Here is a 19,547-nt window from a genome sequence, read left to right as displayed (position 1 = left end):
CTACTAAGGTCCTAGGGGCATAGCTCAGTGGTAGGGTGCTTGCCTAGGATTATGAGTCATATTTGATCCCCAATACCAAAAAGCAAAAAAGAACTATAAGGGGCCAACAAGGAGGAGATTAAAGCTGCAGACCTTAGGTCAGTTGAGGGTCACCCACAGAAAAATCCAAACAGCAAGGGGCAATAGAAGCAGATACCTTAACAGACAGTGGGCAGAGCTGGACAGTTCAGAGAACCACAGACCAATCAGAGTCAGGAAAGGTAGGGAGGGGTTGAGTGGGCAACCAAAGAATTTTGATTCTCCTTCACAAGCCAAAAAAGACAAAGGAAAGAAAGAGCAGGCTGCTAAATTTAGCAACAAGATGTTGAGGACCTAAAGGGAGTGCTCAGCATAGTATTCTATGCAAATAATGTAAATTACCAGAAGTGCCCCCCAGTCCAACAGGAGTTGAAGCACAGATCACAATCTAGGGGGAGAGGGACTGTTCCCAGAACAGCCAGAACACCCACAGGTTTTCTAATAAGACAGCTCAGACCCTGAGGCCTAAGGATAGTTTCCATCCCTTTGCACCTAAAAAGAGATCAATCTGATGCTAAAATTTTAAAATTATAATCCCTTCACTCCACTGAAGAAGTACATGATGCAGGTACCACCACCCTTGTGTTCACAAGGGAATGAAAGGCCTGCAGTTTGTGCTAGATTCAGCATCTGTCTCCACACTGGACTTTAAAGCCCTTCTTAGAAGGTCACCCACAGGCCAAGAGCAGAGGCTCATGTTTGGAGGTCAACCACTAGGGTAGCAGAGGCAGGAGGACTGAGAATTCAGTGCCAGTCTCAGCAACTTATGAGGCCCTTAGCAACTTGGTGAGACACTGTTTCTAATTAAAAAAGTAAAAATTGGCTGGGGATGTGTCTCAGTGGTTAAGTGCCCCTGGGTTCAATTCTTGGTGCCAATAAATAAATAAATAAATAAGAATCAAAATTTTAAAATACCAGGGAACAAACTGTGAGTTCATTCAAGTAAGTTTATGTGTTATATATGCATGGTAAACACAAATCCAGGGTGATATCCTCAAATTAACTATGAAAATATTAATACTAGAATCACATTAGATATTATTTTCTCGAGTACTTCCTAATGAGATCTTTCTACATCACTTGAATTTTAAAGTAAACTCTTTGTTTTCACAATATAGTAAAATAAAATTATTTCATTTTCTAAATGATACAGAGGCACAAACATTAAGAAGCTCTACTAAGGTCCTAGGGGCATAGCTCAGTGGTAGGGTGCTTGCCTAGGATTATGAGTCATATTTGATCCCCAATACCAAAAAGCAAAAAATAAGTATAAGGGGCCAACAAGGAGGAGATTAAAGCTGCAGATCTTAGGTCAATTGAGGGTCACCCACAGAAAAATCCAAGCAGCAAGGGGCAATAGAAGCAGATACCTTAACAGACAGTGGGCAGAGCTGGACAGTTCAGAGAACCACAGACCAATCAGAGTCAGGAAAGGTAGGGAGGGGTTGAGTTGGCAACCAAAGAATTCTGATTCTCCTTCACAAGCCAAAAAAGACAAAGAAAAGAAAGAGCAGGCTGCTAAATTTAGCAACAAGACACCTAGGAACTGAAGAGAGTGCTCAGCATAGTATACAAATTTCCAAAGGTGCCAACCAGTCCAACAGGAGTTGAAGCACAGGTCACAATCTAGGGGGAGACAGGATGTTCCCAGAACAGCCAGAACACCCACAGGTTTTCTAATAAGACCACAGCTCAGACCCTGAAGCTTTGAAGTGGCACTCCCTCTCTCCACAGGAAGGTCTTAACTGGGCTTCTCCAGAAATCTTTACCATGGCTGATTTTAGGACTGTCAGCAAAAGAGTCTCTGCAAAAAGTTCAATGTAGATAAACTTCCTATATTCTTGTTGCCCTGATTTACTTGTCCACTGGCAGAGAAGATAGCAGCACTCCAAGAGCTGGACACCCCTTACTAGTTTTTCACAAATATATTCAATATAGTACTTTGAAGAAATGTGCAAACAAGGCCTCTGGCCTTGAGCTGGGCTTCACAGAGATGTCTATATTTTTAAGATAAGTTACAATTGGGTTTCTTGGTAACAACTGGCAGGGAGAGAAAAAAAGGGGAAAAGAAGCTCTCCCCTTCTCAGGTGTTGTCCTTGAAGAGTTGACTTGCCCAAAACAGTGAAAGAAAAAGCTGCTTTTATGTGAACTTCTGCAGACTGTGAACTTCTGAGCCCCTCCCCTTATATGCTGGGTATAAAACTCTGAAACTCCCTGAACTCGGGATTCAGGGAATTGATTGATTACAGCAAAGGCTGTTCCCTCTGAACCTGGCTACAGCCAAATAAAACTGTTTCCTGCCATCTTCGGTGCCTTGCCTCATTTGTCCTTACAACAGATCAACCTCTGTTGGGTCTGGAGTACTGTACAAAGTAGTTGAAGCTGAAATGAACCCGGGGAGTCACCAGAGTAGTTTCTGTTCAGGGACAGCGAGTAGAGGGGAAACCGTGACTCCCTTTTTGTTTGGTTGGGAATTATTGGAATTTGGGCGGTATAGAAATTCTGTCCTGGCCATGTCTGAGGGAAAGTGTGTGAAACTTTGTCAATGAGACAAAGGGAAGGGTTCTGACCCAACCCAAGTGCCAAAGCAAGTGCAGAGTCCTGATCCACGGTTCCGTGGCACCTCATACAGTCTGTGGCGGAATTTCACCAACCAACATCCAGGTGAAAGCTCCAGTTCAGCGGTTGATACCAACTTGCAAGGCTAAGAGGGCCCTAAGTCCCCATGAGAGGAGCGGCAGGAGATGGACAAAGCAACTTTTCTCCTAAGTGTATTTTGTTCTACGTGTGCTCCACCGATGCTGGGTGGAACATGGGAGGCACACTAAGAAAACTGAGCCTTCTGAAATGTGTTAGGAACCTTTAGAAGGTTTTCCTGGTAACTGTGGAGTGAAACTCACTCCACAAATATTGTGTACTCTGTGAATTAGAATGGCCCACCCAAGATGTGAACTGGCCACCAGATGGATCTTTAGAAGAGAGAGTCATTTCTGAGGTCCTGAACCTCAGGTCAGGACCTCAGAAATGTCAGTCATTTCTGAGGTCCTGGAACCCCTGAACCAATTTGCTTATATTGATTGCTTGCAAGAGATAGTTCAGAAACAGCCCCCTTCGTTGAGAGCCTGTCTAGATGGACAGTCCAAGCTGATGTTCACCAGGAGCATCTCTAATACCCAGCGGAAAGCAGCTAAACAGAAAATATGACTAGGAAAGGGGAAGGCAAACAGTTTTTCCTGTGAGCCAGAAGACGACCCAATCCCTATGTGCCACTCTACCCAACTTTGCCAAGACAACTGGGACAACAGACTCTCATTTCAGCCCCCTTGTCCTCAGAGGCAACACATGATGGCCCCCAATACTGGCTATTCCTTCCTCTGTGATGTCCTCAGAGCTAAAGGCTTCCTAGGACCAAAGACTCTTTCACCTTCAAAGATGAAGGTAGAAGATCTGTCCTAAGACCATAGCCACAACTCAGATGAGAAGTCTCCAGATGCCCCTGCAAGGAACTAAAGGACATACCCATGTTGACCAGAAGAGAAATGTCTGAGGGAGACAAGGCAGTTTTGTGTGCTAGCCTTTCACCACCACTGAGCTCATAAGCTGGAAAAATCATACTCCCTCCTACATGGAGAAAGCTTGGGCCATGACTGATCTGATGCAGCCCATTATCCAGACCTAGGACGGGGTCTCAACAAAGAAGAAGGTCTAAAAATGAAGAGATGTCAAGAAGCCCTCATAGAAACTCTAAAAGAAAAGTAAAAAGAGAACAAAACACACTGTCTGTGCCCAAGGGTTAGAAGGAATCAGAGCCAGCCCTGAGCCCCAGCCTAATCCCAGCACATCTACAGATAATCAGAGCTGAGATAAGCCTCCCGCTGCTCCAGCATCTCCCTGTTGCACCCTCCATAGCCCTGAACATTTCTCTGGCAGCAATTATCAAAAGAGATGTGCCCAACTGACTCAGAGCTAAATGTCCAGGCCACCTACTCTGCCACCCCTCTGTCTGCCCAGAGGTGTCCGTGGGAGAAGGGGCACATACAAGTGTAACAGCCACAATGCAAGTTTGTCAGTAAAGAAATGCACAGGTGCAAGAAACAGGTGATCAATGCAGCCTTAGTGGGACAGGCTCAGAGAGCCATTTGCAAAAAATTACCATCCTAGAGGGCTTTACTGAGAAGTGTGCCAGTGAGCTGATTAAGGTGGCCACCACAGTTTTCATCAATCGAGATCCAGAGACTCAAAGACAGACAGACCAAAAAGATGAAGAGGAGGATGGATCTTCTTACAGTGGCCCTCACTACAAACCCAAAGATCACTCAAAGGGGGGGCATCTCTCTAGAACAAAGCCAATGGTCCAAATGTTTATAAGGAAAAAAAGCGTGACCAGAAAAATGGGAAGCCTCCAGTGGCCCCAGCAGGCAAGCACCCACTGCCATGCTCAAATGCTAAGCCTTGAACAGAGAAGGAGTGAATATTTTCCTCCAGCCTTTGGCCCCAGGCCCTCCTTTCAGTTTCTTTCCACTTGCTTGGAAGTTGATGATTGACGAATATGGCAGGGGTCCCATAAACACAAAACTGCATCTGATGCTCGGGACCCAGAACCTCAGGAGGGCTCAGCTGCTGCAAGCCTCCAAATGAACCATGAATATGTTCATGTTAACAGCCTATAGTGGGCCTTAGGGTTCACACTCCAAAAGGACATGCCACCCTGGCTCCAAGCCACATGCTGGGAGCCACCAGCAGGAAGGGCCACAGAGCCCCATGCACCCAGGCACACTGAACAAAAACACAAGCGGGCCAGCTACTGTGGACAATTAGAGCAGGCTTTCACCTGGCAGGAGGAGAAAGCCACACAGTCAAGGAGCAACACCTAGGTGGGCACAATGTGGCTACCACACTGGGACCTGCACGGGACCACACCACTGCCCTCCATCCTTGGCAGACAGCCCATGACGAGATTGACATAAGTGGCTTTTACACAAATAATGTGCCAGATCATCAGTCTCTGTTAAGATTTACATTAGATTTAAGAGTTAGAGAATCCTAGCAGCCAAGATCCTGCGCTGGAAGATAACAACAACAACAAAAATTCCTGCATCTTAAAGCGCCAGAGGCTCTATATATGCCTCCCTTCCCTAAATGACAGTTCCTCCCAGGTGCTTGAGTACACCATTTTTGTGACAGCACTGGACTCTAACGTAAAAGTCCACATCTATCAAGAAAAAGTCAAATACCTTAGTCACCATCTGACTCAGCAACAGAACAGAACAACCACTGGGCCTCAGAAGAAACAGGAGATCTGCTCAATTCCAGTCCCTTCAACCTGCCATCAGACTAGAGAATTCTTGGGGGCTACTGAGTTCAGCCATATATGGATCCCCATCTTTCAGTTAAGACAAAACCCCTCTATGAAGCCACAAAGAGTGGAGAATGGGATCCTCTAATATGGGGGCCAACTAAGCAAAAGGCCTTTGAAGACATTAAACAAGCACTCACAGGTGCACCTGGATTAGGGCTCCCTGACCTCACAAATCCTATCTTTCTGTATGTCCATAATAGGTCTGGAGTGGTTATGGGAGTTTTGACTTAGATGCTGGGACATGGAACCGTCCAGTGGCCTATTTGTCTAAACAGCTGGACTCTGTATCAGAGGACTGGCCACCTGCTTTACTGGCCCTTGTAGCCACAGCTCTTCTGGTATTGGAAGCTGATAAACAGGCCATGGGACAAGAGCTCGTTGTCAGAGTTCCTCATTCAATTTTGACATTGTTAGAATATAAAGGACACTATTGTTTCGCTAATGAAAAAATGGTCAAATATCAGGGCATGATATGTGAAAATCCACGTATCCACGTCAAGGTCCTAAGAACTCTAAACCCAGAGAGTTGACAGAGAGGCCAGGTTACCTATCTGCAAGAAACGCGAAAAAAATCCAGTCCCAGGTTTAAATGCTGCCCTCCTGTCTGGCTGACTAGCTAACAGAATAGGAGCCAACATACTCCCAACATGAAAGTAAGCGATTTAAGACTGAAAAAGAAACTTTTCTCCTAGGTGGATGGTGGAGATTTTCTGATGGCTGGAATAGCCATCCCGGAGATTCTAGCCCCAGCCTTTATCAGACAGTTTCGCAGGAAAACATGTTGGACCTACATTACTGCTGATGAGTTCTTGCTTCCGCAATGCTGAAGTATAACACCAGAGAAGCACACCCAGGCAAGTTTAGAGTGGAAAGTAGAAACTTTATTAAGGACAGCAGAAAAGACTTCTACCTGGAGGAAGAAGGGTACCCAAGAGTCGGAATCTGTGGAAGGGATTATAGCTAAGTCTTCTTTCATCTTTCCCACATTTCTGTCCTTTGTTCTGTTGTCTTGAAGGGATAGAATGTAGGTGAGCAGACTAAAGGTGAGGCATAGATAGGCCAGAGGAGTAATCTGAGCAGGAAGGGCCTGGGGCTGCCTTTGGTTAGCACTTCCCAGTTGGCTGGGAGCTGCTTCTTTAACATTTTTTTAGAGTGGGCTCTTGGCCTTGGGAATGTTAACATTTCAATTTCCCCAACTGATGCTCTGCTTCCCTGGGCTCCATTCTCAACATTGCCTTCATTTTTTTTATTTTACTGGATATTAGACCCGATTTACTAACTACACTATATACCTATCTTTATACGTGGCTTCACATACAGCACTTGAGACAGTTCTGAGTTGACATTTCTATGTCCCCTGGCTCACAAGCAACACCTGGATGATCTGCAAACAATGTGAGGTTTGTGCTCACAACAATCCTTGTCAGGGGCCAGAGCTCCCAACAGAAATCCAAACTATAGGAGGAGCATCTTTTGAAGACTTGGAAGTAAACTTCACTGAACTACATGCTCAGGGGGCTATAAATAACTTTTGGTTTTTGTGTGTTCATACTCTGACTGGGTGGAAGCCTTTCCCACCTGCACTGAAAAGGCTAGGGAGATACTAGGATGCGTCTCTGGAAAATTATTCCCACATTTGGTGTCCCAATAATTGTTGGCTCAGACAATGGGTCAGCTTTTGGACAGAGGTGATATGATTACTGACCAAAAGTGTAAACATCAGATGAAAGTTACATACTGTCTATAGACTTCGGAGTTCTGGATGAACAGGACTTTAAGGTTCAATTGGATAAGCGGTGTCAGGAGACTCACTTACATTGTGATGAACTTCTCCCTATTACACTGTTGAGGATTAGATCTACTCCCACTAGGAGGAATGAAAGTATCCAGGGAATTGGCTTCTTTCTCATTTCATTATGATTGTAGAGACCTGCCTTGTGGCCTTTCCTATGCCTTCTAGGAAATGAGGAAAATCCTTCAAACTTGATTCTCTAGGATAGCAACACTTTTATATGAACATTCTTAGATCAGTGTTTAGACAAGAAATTCATTGCTATGATGGATCATCTTGTAGCCTGGCTGGAATGGAGCTTGCTTTGTCATTTGTTTGGTACAGATTCTGGAACAGCCTCCTCTGCTTTATACAGCTGGAACATGATGCCAGATTCACAGTCCAGAGTCCCAGGCTACATTCCCAGGCTTTCTCCTTACAGTATAAACAGTGTCTCTCTCATACTCTTTGTTGAAATCTTGACAGGCCAGCAAGGCTCACTAAAAGAAAAAAAAAAGTGGCTCTTCAGAAGAGAAACCTCTGCATGAAGCTGTTGCTGGTGTTCTTAAAGGGAAGTCTCTATCTGGCAGTGCTTTCTGAACTTGACTGTGACTCTGAAACATCTGGGGATGCTGCTAAGGTCAGATTCTGATGCTGTGGTGGGGTCTGAGATTCTGAGATTCTAGTAAGTTCCCCAGTGCTGCTGCTGCTGCTGCTAAGGGAACAAGAACTGCAAGGATGTACACACCTGTGCAGAGGCAGGAGATTGCCACATTAGCACAAGAAAGGTCCAGAGGGAGAACCCAAGGCCAGCCTGTTGCCAGGACACCAGATTAATGACACTGAGAAGAAAGAGGGATGATCCCTGGAGTAGCTATCAAGTGATGCCATCTTAATTATTCATTGAAAAGAGTGCTACTTCCACCAGAGCATTATTTCCTGATCAATAGCCCTGTCTTTTCAAATATGCTTTCTGGCCATTTATAACCAAACCTTTGTTGTACTTGTCCTGAGAAAGAGAATCAGCTTCTCAGCCATCTCTACTTATCAGCAGCCCACATCCCTCAGGACCCACAGAAGTTTCTGTGTGGAGCTATTCTGAATGGTTGGAAACTCCTCATCACTTGCTGTGTGTCAGGGACTTTGGGCTATGGATTACAGAAGCTGGCATCTCCCCTTGTAGCCCTTGTGTTATGCCCCTGAGGCAGGCCTCTGTTTGAGGGAAGGGAGGGGGTTCTTGTGAGCCTTCTTTGAGGCATTTTGACCTGGGCTTCCTGTTGTTGCCTGAGGCCTTGTGGCTGGCCATCCCTTAATGTGCTGAGAGATGGTCTAGGAAGGCAGAGTGGCCCTGCCTTCCCTCCATGATACCACCTCATTGATTAGGAAGGTATTGATGAATACAGGGGATTGAATATTGTACTCCCCAAATTTCTCTGTATTCCCTTTTTCTGTTTGCCTCTGATTAGAGTTAGCGGTTCTTTTCTTTTTTAAAAGATTGATGTTTTTTTGGGGGGGCGACCTTTATTTTGTTTATTTATATGTGGTGTCTAGAATTGAACCCAGTGCCTCACACATGCTAGACAAGTGTTCTACCCTGAGCCACAACACCAGCCTGAGGCCTTTTCTTTTTTTTGGATTTTTTGTCTCTTCACTGAGGAGGACTGGAGACTTGGCAGAGTTAGCAGAGCAGTCCTTGTCACAATGCGGTGATGCCAGCTGACACCATCGTGCTAAAGACCTCTGGACAGAGAAGATGGTCCTGATGCTTGGCAGTGATCTATAGAAGACCCTCTGTATAGAAGGGAAGTGAACCAGGAACCCAGAACAGCTGGATTGAGCCTTGAGCACCCTTGTTGGCTGATGCCTTCTTGGGGTTCTCAAAAACTAAAGAGATGGTGTTGGGGTGCAGCGAAGCGTCGGAGGAGAGACCACACAAGAGACTCACTTCATGCGATCACAGGGGGAGAAATTTATTAGGGATCCGTTCCAGCGGGTTGGGACTCTGTGCCCACCCAAGAAGGGAGAGTGGCTCAGAGCCCAGAGCGGAGGTCAGGTGGAGCTTAAGTACACTTTTTGGAGAGGGCGGTGGGCTTTGCATACATCAGAACAAATCATCATGAGGCGCGGGAAAATTGAACAACAATTCTAAAACATGATTAGTACATACATTGGCGGGAACAATCAGGGCAGAGGTGATTTGTCATGTCTAAGCAGGGTACACATTTAACTGATTGGTTCTGGGGCCTAGATGCTTACGTGCCTTGCTACCTAGAGCTCTTAGCTATTAAACAACCAGGGAATCAATGGAGATATTTACTGGGCAGTTCCAGCATTGTCCTAACAACTTTACAGAGATTATAGGTTCCGGAGATAGCAGAGGAATTGTAACAATAGACTTTTATAATTGTAACAATTGTCTTTTACTTTTTAGCCCAGGCCTTGTAACCTAGAAGCTTTACAATGCCCTGGTCTCTTACACTTTAACTCAAGCTCTTGCAGCTTGAAATCAGCTTAGAATTTTTACCTTTACAATGGGAATGTGTAGGATCTAGGGTGCCAGGTCCTGCTGCTCCTGATGAAGCCCTAGTTCTTTCAATAGACTCTAATTCCTACCTGTGAGGGTATTGTCTGCACTCAATCATTTATTCTGCCTAGTTTATCAACTGTGGTGTGTTGATGAGTCCACCTGTGGGGTTCCCAGCCTCATCCCTGGTCAGGTGTACCACTAGAGGTCAGCAGGAGAGAGGTTCTCTCTGTTGGAGGAAGGCTGCTGGCTTTCCCCACTGGCCTGTGTGGAGCAGCATGGAGCACACAGACAAAGAGCACACTGATGGGCCTGGTAGTGATACTGTCAGCACTGTTACAGTAAGCAGCTATTGCCACCTGGCAGGGCCACTTTCCAGGGCTTAGCACCATGACAGGAAATGTTAAAATGATTGGGGACTTTGATATCCTGCCAAAGCGTGTCTGGGGACGCCACCGCCAGAGGTTGATGAGCCAGACATATATGTGCAGCACTGAGAGGTTGGTCTGTCCAGAAAGCTCAGCTTCTTAATTGAGTGGCAGGGCTTGTAGCAGTGCAAGTACAGCCAGTCCCAGAATATCTTCAAAGACCCCTTGGGCACGTTCTCCCTGCACTTCCTCTTGCCAACCAGGGAGAGAAGGCTTTGGTCCCCACCCAGATCATGTCTGACATGGTGCCTAGGAGCTAGACAGGACCTTGGATGAGCTTTTCTTGATGGCTTTCAGACCCACTTGGCCTCATCTGGGCATTCTGGGTGGGACAGGGGAACTGGTGTTGCACACAGCATATCGACCAGGCCTGACAGCTCACAGTCTAACCTCCTTAACTTTTTTTTAAATATTTATTTTTTAGTTGCAGTTGGACACAATACCTTTTTATTTTATTTATTTATTTTTTTGTGGTGCTGAGGATTGAACCCAGGGCCTTGGACATGCTAGGTGAGCGCTCTACCGTTGAGTGACAACCCTAACCCTAACCTCCTGAGCTTTAAGAGAATACATTCATGCTGTTTTAAGCCATTAAGTGAGTGTGGTAAATTGTCTATACTCAATCATTTCTTCTGCCTTGTTTATCAACTGCTTAAAGTATGAATGTCTGGCTTTCTATAATTAGAGTTTGGGCAATTGAAGGGAAAAATATTATTTACATTTTTTTTGTTTTCAGTATTTCTTTTATTTCTGTGCCCCCAACCCAGTATTGGGAATTGAACCCAGGGGTGCTTTACCACTAAGCTTCCTTCTTAGCCCCTTTCTAGAAATGTTTTGTTTTGAAACAGGGGCTTATCAAGGTGCTAAGTCTGGCCTCAAACTTATAATCCTCTTGCCTTAGCCTCTCAACTTTCTGAGATTACAGGCAGATGCCATGGTGCCCAGCTTTTTTTATGTACTTCTTAGTAACCAGAAAATGGCATACACATATATAATCACCTGTAAATAAGTATGCAACTTAATGCAATAGCATTTTACTCTTTAATTTTTTCTCCTCTTTTTAAAACTTATTCTTTTAGATATACATGATGGTAGATGTATTTTGATGTATTTTACTAACATGGGGTACATCTTATACTAATCACAATCCAATTTTTGTGGGTTATACATGATATGGAGTTTCACTGGTCATGTATTCATTTATGCACCTAGGAAAGTCATGTCCAATTAATTCTATTGTCTTTTCTATTCTTATCCTCTCTTCCTTTCATTCTCCTTGTATAATCCACTGAACTTCCATAGCTGCTCCCATTGTTAGATCTGCAGATCAGAGAGAATATTTGACTTTGGGTTTTTTAGAACTGGCTTTATTTTACCTAGCATGATAGTCTACAGAGCCATCCATTTACCATAACTTCATTCTTCTGAGAATATTCCATTGTGTATGTATACTACATTTTTTTATCCATTCATCTGTTGAAGGATAGGTTGGTTCCATAGCCTAACTGTTATAAACTGAGCTGCTATTGACATTGATGTGGCTGTGTCATTGTATAATGCTGATTTTTAGTCCTTTGGATATATAGCATGGAGTGGGATAACAGGGCCAAATGCTAGTTCCCATTCCAATTTTTCTGAGGAATGCAAGAGCATTTTAAAAGTTAAAAATTTTAAAAATAGGGCTGAGTATAGCTCAGTGATACAGTGGTTGCCTAGCAAGCAAGCGCAAGGGCCTAGGTTCAATTCTCAGTATTGCAAATAAACGAATAAATAGATAGATAAAATTAAAAAATTAAAATCTCCAATTGTTTTCATTTCAAAAATGATCATTGAACTCATTGATGAAATTATAATGTAATTCATGGAGGAAACAATTCAATTGTCTAAGAGCCTTCCAAGGAAGCAACACTTGTCAAGAATGGTATTTCTGTGTCTATGTTAGTGGCAAGTTAAGCTACAATAGAAATGAGTGAGCTATCTTTGTTGCAAATGAGTTACCTACAGATGAAATATACAACTTTCTTACTAGCTTGGGGAAGAGATCTGCCTGCTTGCTAAGGAGAATAAATTGTTAGTGCTTGAGAAGTGGGGAAAACTCTGAAGGGTCCTGAATTCCCAATGCTTATCTGGTGCTTTGTGTATGTTTTGTTGAATTTAATTTTGTACCTTAAAACAGAAAACTTCCCCTTTAATAAATTGATACAGTTGACATTCTACTTAGTATTACATATATAATAAAATGATCTCAGGGGCTGGGGCTGGGGATCAGTGGTAGTCAACTTTTCTGGCATGTGTGAGGCACTGAGTTCAGTTTTCAGCACCACATATAAATAAATAAAACAAAGGTCTATCAACAACAAAAAATAAATTAGAAAAAGAAAAAAAGTGATTTTAGTCTTGATATTCTGCCACAGAATGCACACACCATTGGAAAAATGATAAGAGAGTTCTTGAGCCTCTTAAGGAAAATAGAATGAGCAATAATGCAAGAATGAAATGAGACAAAAGAAGATTCTCTTTTCTTTTAAAACAGTTGATTTCTTGATATACTGATTTGCTAATCCCTGCTGCTGCTTCTATGTAAGAGAACATTAGTCATCTTGACCCATTGGCTTTAATGATTTTGGTAATTGTCAATTCCATTTGCATTTTCCTTTTGGAGGGGGGACCAGAGACTGAACTCAGGGGCACTTGGCCTATTTCCAGCCCTAGTGTATTTTATTTAGAAACAAGGTCTCACTGAATTGCTTAGCACCTCACTTTTGCTGAGACTGGCTTTGAACTTGCAATCCTCCTGCCTCAGACCCCTGAGCCACTGGGATTACACCACACCCAGCTGCATCTTCCTTTTGAACACGCAATTGTGCTCCAAGGGTAGAGGAATTTTGCAGCAGTGTCTGAAATTGAGCAGATAAAGATTTATCTCATTGAAAACACTTGGGTAAATAGGGGAGAGAACAAAGAGTGTGCTAGTAATACTGGTCCCTGCTGCATGTCTGCATGTACTCTGGATGAGATTCATGGCTTATCAACAGCCATAGCTACTGTATGTCATTGTTGCTGCTTCTTTCTCTTGGTCCCTTGGATACCAAAACAACTTAACTCAGATGGAGTCCCTAGAAGGAAAACGTTTATTTTTCTGTTTCCCCCAAATTGGTGGCCAGCCTGTATTGCTCCAATGCTAGTCTTCCATACATCACAACTGTCTGCTTGTCCTTGGCCAGCTCCTTAAAGTACACTGGACATACTATTAGGCATATTGGCTGAAATGATGAGAAATAAAATGCATCAATTAAATTACATAAAAATATTTCCTTATAAACTCAAGATACCTGAAATTAGCAAGTGTATGGCTTATCTCAATTAATTTACTCCTAAAACTCTTCAAGAGCTTGAGGATGAAGGTGGCAGGTGATTTAAGTGGAAGACAGAACTTAGCACTTAGCTGAGGTGCTCTGAGCTCCTCCCCTTGGTTTGAGTGTGGTGCTGAAATCCCAGTGCCAAGGGTGAATGGGTTGTCGTCTCATTCTGGTCCTCTTATTTTGTGATTGTGTCTTGTCAACTGTCATTTTCTTCTTCCTCTGTCTCCCATTGCATCTGTTTTGTGCTTTTCCTGTGTCATTTTGCCTTTAGGGTAATTTTGGTTGTTTATGTTGGGTCTCAGCTACTATTAAGATTAAGTTCCTTGACAGTCAAAAATTTATTACTCAGGCTGGGGCTGGAGCTCAGTGGCAGAGAACTTGCCTCACCTGTGTGAGGCACTGGGTTCAATCCTCAGCACAACATAAAAATAAATAAATAAAATAAATTTATGCTGTCCATCTATAACTATAAAAATTTTTAAATTATCACTCATATTTGTCTCTCTTACAACATATCAAAGCTCTGTGCACATACACATTTGCTGAGTATTTATTGACTGAATAACAGCAACTGATTGAATTATTAACTTACAGATTCTTACAGGGCCAGGTCTGCAATGGTCTGGAAGAGTTACCTGGTAGATGCTTACCAAGGATGTTTATTATATCCTTTTAAAAATTATGTAGAATATAATTTTGTAAGCAAATTCCTTTTTATAAATAACTTAATGTATTTTTTTAGTTGGTAATGAAACTTTATTTTATCTTACATGTGGTGTTAAGAATCAAACCCAGTGCCTCACACCTTCTAAGCAAGTGCTGTATAGCTGAGACAAAACCCCAGCCCAGCCCTGCTTTTTGTTTTAATTGATGATGTTTACATTCATACCAAGTTTTACTTTTTTTTTCTTTTGGTGGTTCTTGGGATTGAATGCAGGGCCTTGTGCAAGTGAAGCAGGCAGTCTACCAACTGACCTATATCCTCAGGCCCATAGAATGATTTTTATAAAGCTGTATTTATCTATCAAATCTACCTTATTTTATTTGTTGCCATACTGAGGATTGAACTATGGTCTGGCACATGCTAGGAAACACTCTTCCACTGAGTTGCATCTTCAACCCTACTTCATTCTTTGGACAAAGAACATGTATATAAGGATATTTTAGAATTTTTAAAATGACCAAGCACATCCCAAGATACTTATTTTCTGAATAGAATTTATTGTCTGTAGAAGTCTTGAAGCTTCAAGTTTCATTGAAAAGAAGTACTGATGAAGTCTAAATCAATCACAGTAAGACAAAAATGAAGGTAAGTTTGTCACATGGAGTCATTAGGATGGTTTTAAACTAGCCCTTTTTTCCTTTTTTCTCTTTTTGAAAATGATGTTCAGTTAATCTATATAGCCTTTTACATAGATAAACTAAAAGCACATTGTAAAAGCTATATCTTTACTCATTAACTACTGAAATCAAACTCTGATAGCTTTTAAATATATATTTTAGTTATACATGGACACAGTATATTTATTGCATTTATTTATTTCCTGTGTGGTGCTGAGGATTGAACCCTGTTTCACATGTGTGAGGGAAGCCCTCTGCCACTGAGCATAACCCCAGCCCTCAAACTCTGCTAGTTTTCATTTTTCTTATCAGTAAGCCCTTACTCCACTGGGTCACCATATCCCTCTGTTGGAAAAAAAAAAGAAAGGTGTTAGGAAGAGGAAAGAAAGAAGGAATGTGACAGCTCATGCTAAGAAGGACCCCTTCTGTCCATTCACCTGTGCATTTAGAGCAACAGGTAACTCTAGAATATGTCCTAGCCACCTGGATTATTTTTACCTATGATACCCAATTATCAAGAGTCCCATCAAACCGTGTCAGGCTAAATTTAAATAAAATAAACCAAGGGTGAAAAAAATTGAGAACATTTAAAAACTACACAAAAAAGTTAATAAAATGGTAGAGATCATCCAGTCATATTTGAATTAAATTCTATAATCATATAATATATTAAATAAGAAGTATTGGGTCTCTGATTACCATGTGTTTCTGACATTATCTAGATCTTGGGGTCAGATATGAGTGCTCAAATGATATGGTGCTGTGCACTGCCGTATGTGAAATGCAAATATTTCTAACAAATATATCACGGAATGTATCCGATTCAGCTACTTACAGTGGAATTTGAATTCTGGAATTATCAAAGAAATCATCAATTTCTTTGTTATTAAAAAGGACTGAGTTGTACAAAATAAGTGTATTGTCTATTATTTATGACTCAAGTCTAAGATTTGTTTTTGGAAATTGAATAAAATCTTTATATAACTATTAATCTGACCTCTGGTGTTTTACAATACCAAATAAGAAAGTGTTGACATTTTATAATTTGTTGCTGACACAAACCCATGAAATGAAATGTCATCCTCTAATTATTTATTGATACCAACCTATCACAATTTCTACACTAACTTTGAAATGTGCTTTTTTCAATTTTCCGGTACCATCAATCTCCCCGCAGCATAACTCAGGTGACTCAACATAATCTTCAGATTAAACAGTGCCTCCTGTCACTCTATAAACACTCTATGTTCCAATAAGGTTGAAATATATGTGAATAAGTTCAGTTGCAATCACTAAGACAGGCTTCTGATTAAGGGCTGTTAGAGTAACCACCATCCTTTGAAATGAGGGAAATTTTTCTTCTATAAGTTTACATTTGGAATAACCAAATGGTGAAGAAAAATCACTCTTCATTAAAGTTGGCAAACATGAGAAATGGCTGATATAAACACTTCCTAATTTATTCATTTGTTTAATTCTTTTTTTTTTTTGGTACCAGGAATTGAATTCAGGGGTGTTTAACAATTGAATCACCTCTCTAGCCCTTTCTCACTGAGTTACTTAGAGCCCAGCTAAATTGTTGAGGCTGGCTTTGAATTCACATTCCTCCTGCCTCAGCCTCCTGAGCCATTGGGATTACATGCATGTGCCATGGCATCTTGTTTATTCTTCACAAAATATTGATACTACTGTGTGCCACCCACTTGCCAACTGCAGATACCAAAGTACAAAGTAGAGATGGTCTCTGCCTCAAGGAATTTGCATTGGAATTAAGTCAGTCATGTGTTTCCACATGCACTTTAAAAAATTTTTTTGATCTCTTTATTCTTTATTTGTTCTTTTTAGTTATACATGACAGTAGAATGTATTTTGACATATTATACAAATGTGGAGTATAACATCTCATTCTATGATTGTACATAATGTAGAGTTACACTAGTCATGTGTTTATATATGAACATATGAAAGGTATGTCTAATTCATTCTACTATCTTTTCCATTACCATCCCTCCTCTCTTTCCCCATTCTTCACTGTCCAATGCAATAAACCTCCAGCCCTTTCCTCATTCTCACACTTATTGTGAGTCAGCATCCACATATCAGAGACAACATTTGGCCTTTTGTTTTTGGAATTGGTTTATTTCCTTTAGCATTCTACAGAGCCATCCATTTACTGTCAAATGCCATAATTTCATTCTTTGTGGCTGAGTAATATTACATTGTGTATATATACCACATTATCTTCACTCATTCATCTGTTTTTACTTTATTTGTTTTAATTAGCTATACTTCACAGTAAAACACATTTTGACACATCATACATTAAGGGAGAACTCCTCCCTCTTCTGGTTGTACACAATATAGAATCACACTGGTCGTGAAATTGTATATGCACACAGGGCAATAATGTCTAATTCATTCTACTACCATTTCTACTCCCATATTCCCTCTTCTCCCTTCACTATCCTCTGTCTAACCTCAATTACATCTGTTCTTCCCTAGCCCCCACCCCCTTATTGTGAATTAGCATCCACATATCAGAGAAAACATTTGGCCTTTTTTTTTTTTTTAAACTGGCTTATTTCCCTTAGCATGATAGTCTACAGAGCCACCCATTTACTGGCAAATGCCATACTTCATTCTTGTTTAAGTCTCAGTAATATTCTACTGTGTATATATACCACATTTTCTTTATCCATTCATCTGTTGAAGGACATCTAGGTTGGTTCCTCAGTTTGGCTATTGTGAATTGAGCTGTTATAAACACTGATGTGGCTGTATTATTGTAGCATACTGATTTTAAGTACTTTGGATATATAATGAGGAATAGGATAGATGGGTTAAATGGTAGTTCCATTTCAAGTTTTCTGAGAAATCTCCATACTGCCTTGCATTATGGTTCCACCAATTTGCATTCTCACCAGCAATGTATGAGTGTACCTATTCCCCTACATCTTCACCATTATTTATTATTGCTTTTATCCTTAATAATTGTCATTCTGACTGGAGTGAGATGAAATCTTAGTTTTGATTTGCATTTCTCTAACTGCTACTGATAGTGAACACTTTTTCTTATATTTTTTGATCGATTGTATTTTTTTTTCTGTGAATCATCTGGTTCTATTCTTTAGCCCATTTGTTGATTAGGTTGTTTGTGTGTGTGGGTTTTTTTTATGTTAAGCTTTTTGAATTCTTTATATATCCTGGTGATTTATGTTCTATCTGAGGTGCATGTGGTAAAGATTTTCTTTAATTCTGTGGGCTTTCTCTTCATGTTACTGATTGTTTCCTTTGCCGAGAGAAAGCTTTTTAGTTTGAATCCATCACATTTATTAATTCTTGATTTTATTTTTTAACATTTTAGGAGTCTTGTTAAGAAAGTCAGTTTCTAAGTCAACAAGGTGAAGAGTTGGACCTACTTTTTCTTTTAGTAGGTTCAGGGTCTAATAGAAATAGAAAATAAAAAAAGAAATTTTAAAGACATCAACAAATTTCCTGAGACATATGACGTATTCAAATTGAGTCAGGAGGACATACCCAATTTAAACAGATCAGTTTCAAGCAATGAAATAGAATATGCCATCAAAAGCCTACCAACCAAGAAAATCCCAGGACCAGATGGATTCTCAACTGAGTTCTACAAGATCTTCAAAAAAGAATTAATACCAATACTCCTCAAGTTATTCCATGAAATAGAAAAAGAAGAACCACTACAAACTCGTTTTAAATGAGGCTAATATCACCCTATACCAAAACCAGACAAAGGCACATGGAGAAAAGAAAACTTCTGTCCAATATCCCTGATGGATATAGATGCAAAAATTCTCAGTAAAATTCTGGCAAATTGCCTACAAAAACAGTAAAAAGATAGTGCATCACAATCAAGTGGGGTTCACCACAGGGATTCAAGGTTGGTTCAACATACAGATATCAATAGATGTAATTCATCACATCAACAGACTTAAAGACAAGAATCATATGATCATTTCAATAGATGCAGACAAAGCATTTGACAAAATACAGCACTTCTTCATGTTCAAAACACTAGAAAAACTAGGGATAGTAGGAACATACTTCAACTTTGTAAAAACTGTATATGCTAAACCCAAGACCTGCATCATTCTAAATGGAGAAAAATTGAAAAATTTCCTCTAAAAAACCAGAACAAGGGGCTGGGATTGTGACTCGGTGGTAGAGCACTCATCTTGCACATGTGAGGTACTGGGTTCAATCCTCAACACCACATAAAAATAAATAAATAAAATAAAGATATTGTGTCCAACTACAACTTTTTAAAAATATTTAAAAATAAAACTATAACAATACAAGAATGCCTTTTTTATCACTTCTCTTCAACATAGTCCAGGAAACTAGCCAGAGCAATTAGATGAAAGAAATTAAAGAGATATAAATAGGAAAAGAAGAACTCACTATCCCTATTTGCCAATGACATGATTCTAAATTTAGAAGACACAAAAAATTCCACCAGAAAATCTGTAGAACTCATAAATGAATTCAGCAAAGTAAGAGGATAAAAAATTAACACCCATAATACATCAGTGATGAATCCACTCAAGGAGAAATTAGGAAAACTACCCCACTTGAAATAGACTCACAAAAAAATACTTGGGAATCAATCCAACAAAATAGGTGAAAGACCTCTACAGTGAAAACTATATAACTC

This window comes from Ictidomys tridecemlineatus, unplaced genomic scaffold (assembly GCF_052094955.1).
Source record: "Ictidomys tridecemlineatus isolate mIctTri1 unplaced genomic scaffold, mIctTri1.hap1 Scaffold_349, whole genome shotgun sequence".
NCBI classification, from domain to species: Eukaryota; Metazoa; Chordata; class Mammalia; order Rodentia; family Sciuridae; genus Ictidomys; species Ictidomys tridecemlineatus.
Note: the sequence above shows the minus strand (reverse complement) of the source record.